General features: G+C 42.4%; 1 protein-coding gene across 3 annotated transcripts in view; it reads right to left on the reverse strand.

Moving 5' to 3' along the window:
* Positions 1–9,473, reverse strand: part of SLC12A1 (solute carrier family 12 member 1) — a 425,119-nt gene extending 415,646 nt beyond the window's left edge. For all 3 annotated transcript variants that reach the window (XM_078684807.1, XM_078684808.1, XM_078684809.1), the window contains exon 1: positions 9,342–9,473. The gene's annotated coding sequence lies outside the window, so the exon portion shown is untranslated. The remainder of the gene's footprint in view (positions 1–9,341) is intronic.
* Positions 9,474–11,115: the final 1,642 nt, after the last annotated feature.

Below are 11,115 nucleotides of genomic sequence, written 5' to 3' on the forward strand. Positions count from 1 at the left end.
TTCGAAGTAAAATACCTCACTCTCCCCAACGATGATCTGTGCGTCCTGGCGGTCATCGGAGAATATCGATATCTCGATCATGCCTTGAAGCTGCAAGCAGCTAGATGCCAGCTTAATCTCCGTGTCTCTTGGCGTAGCGGGGCCTTCCGTACTGTGTCTCTGGCAGGCACAGAATATATAGCAAAAGCATCCTTCAAAGAAGAACACGGAGGCCAAGGGGATTGCAGGTCAAACAGCTCGTTTTATTCTCCATTCAGCAATGGCGGCGAATGCATTTTGGCACTTAAAGCCTTCCTCAGCGCCCAACACTGCAGCATGTCCTACACCAAATATCTCCTTCCTGCTTGAATAAATGTACCAGCACCTGGCGCTCCTCCCCCTAATGTAATCGACACATCCTGTTGAGTCCGTGATCCAATGCAGGACAACAACTCCTAGAAGGCACTGTGTCGGCACGACTGGGACGGTGGCGTGGGGGAGTGAGGCAGACGATAGGTCCCTGCTGGCTGACAGGTAGGTGGTAGTAGGCTCGAGGCCCCAGAACAGTAGAAAGTCAACGGCCATTGTCCTTGGTCCCCTAATGCCGCTACAGCCAGAGCTATTTACAACAAGGGGTGGTGATGGACAGAGTCTCTGAATCAAGCAGAGTACTCTCACCCAGTCAAAAGATCAGGGCTAGATCCAACACCGTTTTTTAGCTCATTGCACCATCCCAGTTTCAGAACCTGGCTGTATGCAAATTAGTCTGTCCCTGGCCCAGTGCATCATGGGAACAGGGCAGACCAGACTACAAAAGCCAATTCTTACACTGGGAAGGAAACAAGCTTTCGGGGACCGGTTTCTGCCATTTCAGGCGTCTTCGGCCCGGCTTGCTTGAATCCTGATGGTGCACTGAGCTGGGACGGTGGCGTGGGGGAGTGAGGCAGACAATAGGTCCCTGCTGGCTGACAGGTAAGTGGTAGTAGGCTCGAGGCCCCAGAACAGTAGAAATTCAACGGTCGTTGTCCTTGGTCCCCTTATGCCGCTACAGCCAGAGCAACACAGGCAAACTGCTGGGCAGGGGTAGTCAATGCAGACTTGTCACCCATTCGAAGTAAAATACCTCACTCCCCCAACGATGATCTGTGCGTCGTGGCGGTCATCGGAGATTATCGATATCTCGATCATGCCTTGAAGCTGCGAGCAGCTAGATGCCGGCTTAATCTCCGTGTCTCTTGGCGTAGCGGGGCCTTCCGTACTGTGTTTCTGGCAGGCACAGAATATATAGCAAAAACATATATATATTCTTTTCTTTTTTATGGCACTCACTCAAGTACAAATTTCTATGCCTAGACACTGCCAATGCAAAAAGAACAATTGATGGACAGAATGCAGAACAATCAATCAATCAATCAATCAATCACAAGAATTTGTATAGCGCGCTACTCACCCGTAAGGGTCTTAAGGCGCTGAGGGGTGGGGGTCGCTATTGCTCGAACAGCCAGGTCTTGAGTTGTTTCCTGAAGGAGAGGTGATCCAGGGTCAGCCGTAGGTGAGTGGGGAGGGAGTTCCATGTCTTGGCTGCCAGGTAGGAGAAGGATCTTCCTCCGATGGTGGATTTCCGAATTCGTGGGACGGAGGCGAATCGGAGCTGGCGGGTGGGTGTGTAGAAAGTGAGGCGGCTGTTGAGGTACTTCGGGCCCATGTCGTGGAGAGCCTTTAGTGCGTGGGTGAGGAGTCTGAACGTGATCCTCTTGTTGACGGGGAGCCAGTGCAGGTCTTTCAGGTGGGCAGAGATGTGGCTGCGGCGAGGGATGTCCAGGATTAGTCGTGCTGAGGCGTTCTGAATGCGCTGGAGTCTTGTCTGGAGTTTGGCTGAATGTCATACACTCACCCCATTACAGAGATCTGGGCCTAAACCCATTGTTTTTTTTCTCCGCTTGCCATTGCAGTTTGAACCCAGCCGTATGCAAATCAGTCTTGACCCTGCGCCCAATGGTAACAGTCCAGCCTGAACTACCAGGCCAGATGCTCCCAGGACTGGAAACAAGCATCCTAGGACAGATTTCGGGGTTTTCACCCCTCATTAGCCAGGATAGCTTGACTCCAGTGGCATGGAGAGCACGGGATCCACGTCTGGGCATACCCCGGGGTGACAAATGCAAAATGAACAATTGATGGACAGAATGTAGAACAATGTCATACATTCACATTTTTGCTCCTAATGCCATTCCAGTTGGAACCCAGCCATATGCAAATCAGTCTGGACACAGCCAACGTTCACACTGTGTAGAATGTGTAAATGTAAAGTTTCACATGTAATGCCTGAAAATATGCAATATTTCGGTTGGCCATTGCTTGTCCCTGACTCCATTTGGCACTTTGATTTCACACACAGAAAGGTTATACTACTTTAGTAGATCTGGCTTTGCGTGGTCTGTTCTAGAGGCCCCTGCACTGCTTGCATCCATTAACGCCCTTTTACATAAATCAGCAGGAGCTCAACTTTTCACGAGGAAATTCATGTTCCATAGGACAGTTGATTGTGATGTGATTAGAGCCGTTTTATGTAGGGCATCGACCAGCAAGTCTGGGACAAGTGTGAGAATGAGTGAGCGACATGCACATTATTCCTGCTTTCAGCCACGTACAGAGGACTTGGGCCTCAATATTGCCCTGTTTCTCACGCAAGCTCGCTCCTGAGCACCCACTGCTCGGGATCGGCTGATAAAGGGATGGTTACAATAGCAGCAAGGAATATTTTATTCATGAATGAATGAATGGATGATATTTATAAAGCGCACAGCTACCCTCAGGAGTGTGCGTTGGTGAAGTGCGGCCATTATGGGTACAACTGTCAACAGTGTCATAGAGCAGAGTACGCTTCTCATTCTCACACAAAGCAAAGCAAAAAGGCAGCCCTGTTACCTTGTGGCATAGTAAAGCCTTTTGTACACAGTGTAACCGTGAAGGAGAAGTGAGGGGAGAGGATTCGAAGGAGCACCAAAATTGGTTTCTCAGGGCACGTTTGAGCAACGACTGGCCCTGCGTCAGGACATGATCTTCATTTTCACATGCACTTTGAATTAATATAGAGAGGTCTCGGGTCTGCGTGAGCTGAAACCAAGTACAATATTTCTACGCAGCTGGTGTAGGAGGGCATTGGTGCTCATCTGGCACAGTGAGTGCCAATGTGATAGCGTACAGGAGGCGCATATGTGCAAGCGCAGCACATAAAATAAAGATGATAAAAAGATGAAAGAAGAAATAAAGTAAGCAAAATCTAAAAAGCCAGTAGGAATGGAGTAATGAAAATAATCAAAATAGAAAGAAACCCTCAAGGCAATAAAAAGGAAGGTAAAGTAGATTACCAATATAAAGCATCACAATGATAATGCATTCTTGGCATTATTATTATCATTACAAAACTAATAATGATAATAACAACATTACTATTAGCAATATATGGGATAAAGTACCCCACCTATGTGTGATTGCAATATTGCAATTCACGAAAGAATTCCAAGTTCATATATCCGTATGAGGTACAGTTCGGTGTCATTACTCCCGAAAGTAGATTGGTTTACATGCTCTTTGCAGATCTCTTTCCATTCTATGTTCTCTCCATTCCTAATAATGCTAACTAGACAGTTTATGCAGTGCCTAATACAGAAGTATGAAGTGTTCCAAGTAATTCAATGGTACTCAGTCCATTGACCTTGGGAGGATGCTGGGCTGAGGTACACTTGCTGGCCTTCAAGCTGCTGACCTGCAAGTCATGTAAGATGTCAACAGCAAATACTTCACTCGCTGAGCCTTCTTGCTTCTTGCATCCATGGCGCTGCAGCCTTCTGCTACTACTACCACCCACTATTATTATTACTATAATTAATAATGGTTGCTATCATTACAGCAATTATTATTAATACTAATATTAACTGTACTAATTATAATAATTGAAATGCATTTTTACATTCTTGACGCCTGTTGGAGAGCCAGATTGGTAGGGCACAGTAGTTCACTCAGCCAACTACAAAATAAATAATCATAGCTTTTTTTTTAATTACACAGGGCAGTACCGGATTAAACCATGTGGAGTCCCCTAGGCAGTCACAATGTCAGGGCCCCGCTCGCAAATTATCTACTAGTATACAATGCCCCGGATTTTTTTTTACAAACTGACAGCTGCAAAAAGATGAGCTTTTAAGAGACAAAGTGTTATGGGAATCTGATGCCTCGGGTTTATGTACTGTAAGTTGTATTTTCATCCTTTGTCACGTACTATAAATTGTATTTTCATCCGTTGTCGCCGGGGCACTAAAAAGAGTGGGGCCCATAGGCCGGTGCCAAGTTTGTCTATTGTGTAATCCGGAACTGATGCAGGGATTGTTATTGAACCCTTATATCGCAGCAAACTAACAGTATTACTATTATCCCAATCCGTGGTCTTCACCTCTGAAGGGTGAATGTCCCTGTTGAGATCCAACCTTGATTGAAGTTTAAAAGAGGGTACTTCTCCAGGGAAAAAATATGATATTCACATGTATGTTCAGTCTCAAAAAACAGGTGATAAAATAACGATGCTAAAATATAGAGTTTTAGACATTGCCTATGCTGGGATTTTGTTTATTTGAAACATCATGAAAATAATTTGTAACTACTTACAATGTTTGTTGGATCCGTTCTTAGAGCGACATTGTTTTGCTGCTTATGATGTTTATGGTAGAAATATTATTTATAGCTGCTACCAAGATTGATGTTCATTATATTTGGTGATAGGAATACTTGTGTGGCACATCTGTGCTAAACAATAGGATTAAGTTCTAATTAGATTTTCTCCTTGGATCTTGCTAAGGGCAGATTTGGGCAATTTCGACTATGCTATGAGAAGATGTTAAGGTTAGCATTAAACATTAATTTTCACCTTGATAGATTCCCTCTTATCCAAAACTAAACAACTGTCTGCATTGGAAAATCAAGTGTGGGCATTTATAGAATGATGCAAACCACTATATTGTAGATACACATGTTTGTATGACATTATAGTTGAAGAGATTCTTTCAGACATACAAACCTGATGTTAAATACTTAAATTGTGGAAACGGTTTAAATATTTTTAGGATGTTCTGGCGATTTAGGGAATTATGGATGAATTCTGAATGATAGGCTGGCAATAAATCTATTTAATGGCTTTCTTTTTTCGTTTCTTTATAACTACAAATGTTGATTTGTAGGGATGAAGTGGTGTGAATGGTACCTGATAGAGATCATTTTGAGCTGCTCTTTCTATATAAATGGGTGAACTGTCTTTGTGTTTATGAATCAGTAAGAAAGTGGGGAGCTAATTTAGTTCCTAGAAGTAGCTGGATTAATAACTTGCTGTAGGCCAGTTGGTCATCAGTATGATATGATTTAAATTGAAGCCTATATTGCAAATGCCTTCAGATGGTATCAGTTGATAATGAGGTTTAATTAGTAGGATAGATTTAGCAATATTGTTGAAAGCCTTTTCAAGACATTGGGTAAGTTTATTCTTTAGATTCTCATTGATGTTGATTTGTTTTAGCCTCAGAGTTTGCCATTTTTTGTTCAGAGTCAAAGTTGTTATACCTGTTGAGACAGCAGATGTTTCTCCCTCAGATGTTGAAGCTGATTCAGTCAAACATGAAGAATTGATGCTTATTAGAGGCTTGTTAATTTCTAAGGTATATTCGGCAATAACTTCAATGGTGCTTGTCCCCTAGAGACATCTGATACAACTAATAGATCATGTTTGAAAGATTGACCTTTTTGTCAAAAGGTTGGAAATAGCGCCTGTGATGCTGTGTTCTGTTTATTTTTTGTGAATGTATTAGTCGTGTTGTTGAGTTTTTTGTTGAGCTGTCTAAGTTTTTCCACCTTTTTTTTAATGGGGCAAGGATGAAACTCCTCCCCCGTTACTATCACTAAAGGATTCCAGTTGGAGTCACTGGATTTAGCAATATTTTTACTACAGTTTCCATACAGTTTTCCTAGTGATACTTTTCAGTAGAGGGTACTAATATTGCTGGAGTGGTTGATGTAAATATTGCTTTAGTCAAGTTGCGGCATTCAGACAGTATTAAAGATATTGGAGATCTGTTTTAGATGTGACCTTGTTACTGGGTAACTGAGTAGAAAATCTGAGACGTTAATTCAATGGAATAGTTCTATTGCTTGTTATGGTTCCATACATTTTTCTGTTAATTGCTGTCCTATTTTTGTCAGAAGCATCTGCATCAGTGCTATGATATCATCTATCCTCCTTCTATTGTCTGAGTTGTTTGTGAGATCAGTGAATAGATTTGGAAGCGGAGTCAGTTGAGACGAGTTTTCTGAAATAGTTTTTAATTCAACTAAGATATCACAGAGGAGGAATGTTTGATTGTTTATCGAATCGGATTGATTTACTACATTTTCAGATATTTTTGATAGAATGGAACTAATTTCTCCCATTAGTAATGGATATTGTGAGGGATTTTTGTCCTGATGATCCTCTCTTGTACCATTTCGGGAAAAAGTGAGTAGCGGCAGATGGACCAAGGGTGCGAGTAAATTTGTTTACGGTAAGTTATTTTCAATGAGATTGATAAGCTCTGTAAATAAGACAGCATCTTCTCTTGCTCCTTGGCAAATTGCAGGCTCTGTCACATCTGATTTCTTTGAGGTATCATGACCGCAGACAATGTCGGAATCTGAAGAAGAGCCTAGAGAGGATAGGCCCATTCAGAGGTGCTGACCTGTGCAATAGTTATCATTCTGTCATAGTTTATACCATATTGTTGAGTAAGTTGTGAAATTGTTAGGTCTTTTAGTAGCTAGGCTTTCAACGACTGATTGGACATTTAGCATTTTCTCCTAGTGATTCAAAGGGTTATTGAAAAGATTGCAGGGATTCTCCATCATTTTTAAGAAGTTTGTAAAAATGTGTTGAATCATCAGTAATGGTGTAGGTAACAGGAGTTGTATAGATTATTGTATTCTTGTTTAGTTTACATTTTACAACGAGATTATTACTTAAAACTTGCTACTCATTAATAGCAGTGGTGATAGTTATTTTGTTGATTTGTATGCCTTTCGTAGCTTTGCTGCCAACTAGTCATTCGCTCATTACATCCACTTTTTGAGATTAAGCCGCATAATTAAAATTAAAAACTTTCACCTTGTAGCTTCATTGGTTAGGGACACACAGTATTCTCTTGCTTCCTCTCTAAGGCTAAATATCCATAGACAATAATGTTTAGGGAATGCTACAGAAATTTGTTGAACTGGCTCAATTCACCTACACCATTATTGTTGTGCTGCCGCCTTCTCCTTTTTTACATTGGTGACTAAATCAGTCTGTCAGATATTAATTCAAATGCAAACAAATGCCCAATATTTTTGGGGATATTCCTCTCAGCCTCTCCTGGTCTAAATTAAAACTGAGAAAGCAGCCTACTAGGTATAGTGCAACAGAATAATGCTGATATGTGGGCTGTCAGGCAGCGATCTGCTGCCCGTCCTCTCCCCCTCTGCTCCTCGAGGAGGGGGGAAAACAGTGAAGCAGCCAAACAGACCAAACCCAAATCAGGTATGCACTGAGAGAGCAATTCTGCTGCTTCCTGAAAGTACCTGGAATAGTGTGCGAGTTCTACTCTCGATTATGACTCCACAGCTCACAGCTCAGTGAACTTGGTGGAAACTAGAGGAAACTCCAGCGCTTGATTAGTCTTGTAGCCTCATTACTACACAGCCTCTGTGCGCGTGTCTCAATCCAGTTCACAAAGTGTGAAGGCTAATGGTGCACAGAGACGAAGACCTGACAAGGAGGAAGAGGGACTGACATCTCACTGACATCTGATGCAAGGGTGATGGTGGAGGACATGAAAGCACCACAGCAATGGAGGAAGTCTCAATTTTCCATCAAGAAGAGTAAAACTCCAATGTTTATTTTCAAAATCTACCAATACTCACATGCAGTGAACTAGTTGCCATAAAATAAACTCGGGCAAGAATTCTCTTATTTGTTTAAAAACAATGCATGGACATTAGTAGCTTTATGTTTCACTACATGGGTGGCGCTAGTGGAAATTTCCATTTAGCAGTTAAAAAGTTGTTCTAGGTAGATCCAGTTGTTAGCTAAGGAGCATAAAAATAGAGAGATTTTTTTAAGGGATCAGAAATACCTACTGAAACCAAGAGACACCATTGGACACCAACAATCTCGTCTAAAATGAAACTAGAATTTTCCTCGGATGTTCCCAAACTCACATGCTTCAAACTGGCAGCAATAAAAACCATTTGAAACTTATCAATTTGAAATTCTAGCACGTGAGGTATCTTTTTTGCTCTTAGAGCATCCTCTGTTTTTTAAACTTATATTTTTCCGTGCTAAATCTGTTTGAGTTTAGCAGCAGAAACAGAAACATTTGATTTTGCTTCGGAATTGTGGTAGTTTAGGATAGGGGTGAAATTAGCTGTTGAAAGCAAAGATTATAAGAAGAGGGGTGGAAAAACAGGGAAGACTGGCAAATAATGTCCTTAGATTAACATTTATTTTTATATAGGGAAGGCGAAATCGCAAGAAGAAAAATAATAGACCGGATTGCCCTATAAAAAATGGATGGTTGTTATGATATGTCATTTTTACACATTTAACTATTTAAAAACAGTTAAATATTGTTCGATTTCAGTTTATAATCGGTAGTGCCTCAAGAATTTCCGAGATCATTGGCTTCCATTGTGAAGTGGTTGTTCACTCACCTTACTTACAGATATAAATGATTACCAAAAAATGTAGGAATTAAATATATGTCAATTTACACAATATTTTAAATACCTCAGATGCCTCCAACCACTGTAGTGCTACAGAGCAGCATGCACTATTGTTGCTAATAATTGCAATCTCTGTCAAGACCATTACAACCAAGGTCACACAACTGAAATTGGAGATGCTTTGATTTGCCAATTATTAAAATTGATCCCATCCAAACAAGCGATTTTTGAAAACGTTTACAAAGTAAACCTAATACGAGATCTAAAGTAAATTACACACAAAAATGAATTCTAATCACCATTTTCTCAATGAACCTTGCGGTCAACAAGAATTTTCTATTATTTACAGTTTATGAAAGCGCAAATTTGCTGTAACATTTTTATCAGAACAAAATCTATCATGTGTTAAACTGCAGCATTTAAAATTAGGCAAAGTGCCTAAGTCTTTTGTACCTGTATACTATCTTCCATAACAACATACATTTGCACAGACAAGGGCCTGATGAAAAGTGTTCGCTTTTTAAAGGGATATTGTGTCAGTATCGCCAAGCCCAGCTTCCCCTAGGAAGACCACCTTTATATCTTACCTTTGGTGATGGATGGTTTGATTGTCAATTCCGGGCCCTGTCAGCTGCTCTGACTATCCATGGACGCCAGCATCTGCACTTGCCACTGTTGTGACTACAGTGCGTTGGCGCCGCTCTGCACACGGCACTCTGACAACCAGGACTCTGTCTTCGGGGGCGCGAGTCTGCCTCTTATTGCCCTGACCCTTCTGACTGTCCGTCCCATACGGCTGTTTCATTGGTCTGAATAAGTCAGTTGGCCAAGTGTGTGCCTCTCGTGCGTTCAGAGGTGCTTAAAGATTAACTTCCACAAATCTTTTTAATGTAGTGGCAAGAATATAAATTAGACGTTTGCTACACTTCATAAACCAGGAACATTGAGTAACCACGTTTAAAACAGAAAGACTAACTTTCAGGAGAGTTTGGAGTCTGTCGAGATTAGTGCAGAGGCGCATATTACGCTTTACATTAATTAATGTACATTTCATTGAGTCGTTTCTATTTGAGAATATGGCAAAACATGTCTGACACTAACTTTAAACAGTGGTTTTCAATCAGTTAAAATGATAAATGTTTCCTTTCAGGCTAGTTATTACTATGTCAAATACATATCTGAATTGCTAATGGTACTGTAAAAATGTCCCTGAGTCCTGTAATATTCGTAATTGAAAAAAAACTGTTTTTAGTTACTACAAAGGATATTTTTGGACATGTTTCCAGTTAGTGACCGCTTTATAAAATCTCCATGAAGGAGATGAAAAATATTTTACGCACATCTACGCTAATCAGTGGGTGTTTCACGCAAACTGATGAGTATGCACACAAATCACAGAAATGCAGCTAGCACGCTTGCAAATGCAGGTGCAGGCATGTGTACAACCCATTTCTATAGCAAAACACGTAGGGCACGATTACGAGTTTGGCGGTGCAGGAGCGTATCGCCACGCCGGTAGCCAGCTCCTGCACTGCCAAACCCCTGGTCGCACCGCCCGCCAGATTTCGAGTTTCCTCATGTCAGGCGGGCTGTTTATGTTGGTCCCATGGCAGTGCCTCTAAAAATGGGCACCACAATGGGAATCGCCAATAACAGTTCCTGCACTGCATGGACTGTAAACTCCATCCAGTGCGGAAACTAGGGTTCATGCACACAGGGGGGGCACATGTTGTGCCCCCTCCATGCATTCTCATGTACATTGGCAACACTGACGCCCCACTTTGTTTCATGAAGGCCATCCTTTTCATGGAGGAAAGACTTCCATGACATCGCTGGAGGTCCTGAAACTCGTAATATGCATGGCAGTCCCAAAGCAGCACCACCAGCATATTACTGAGGCCCTGACTGCTGTGCCACCGCCACGGAATGGCAGCTTCCTGGCGGCTGCGGTGGTGCAATGGCGGTCTGACCTCCCAACTTGTAAAGTCAGTGATCTGCTTCCCTTCCAGCGCAGCTCTGCCTGATAGCTGCTTTTTTCTCTCTCTTTGAACAATGCCCCTGCTGCTGCTTGACCCCCGCGACCCCTTCCTAGCACCAAATTTCCCACTTCCTGCCTCACAGCAGTCCATCCCACCCCCTCACACTTAAACAACGACATCACCCCTTCGCAAGACCTCTGCAACTCCCTCGCCTCCTACTTCCACAACAAGATCGCGGACATAAACAACAGCTTCAGCACTCAACCGATGCATGCCACGACCGAACCACCACCCCCCACAACCACCCTCCGCGCCTGGACCCCAATCAGCACCGAAGACACCGTCCGCACGATGAACTCCATCCACTCCGGATCGCCGACAG

This window comes from Lissotriton helveticus, chromosome 3_2, assembly GCF_964261635.1.
Source record: "Lissotriton helveticus chromosome 3_2, aLisHel1.1, whole genome shotgun sequence".
Classification (NCBI taxonomy): Eukaryota; Metazoa; Chordata; class Amphibia; order Caudata; family Salamandridae; genus Lissotriton; species Lissotriton helveticus.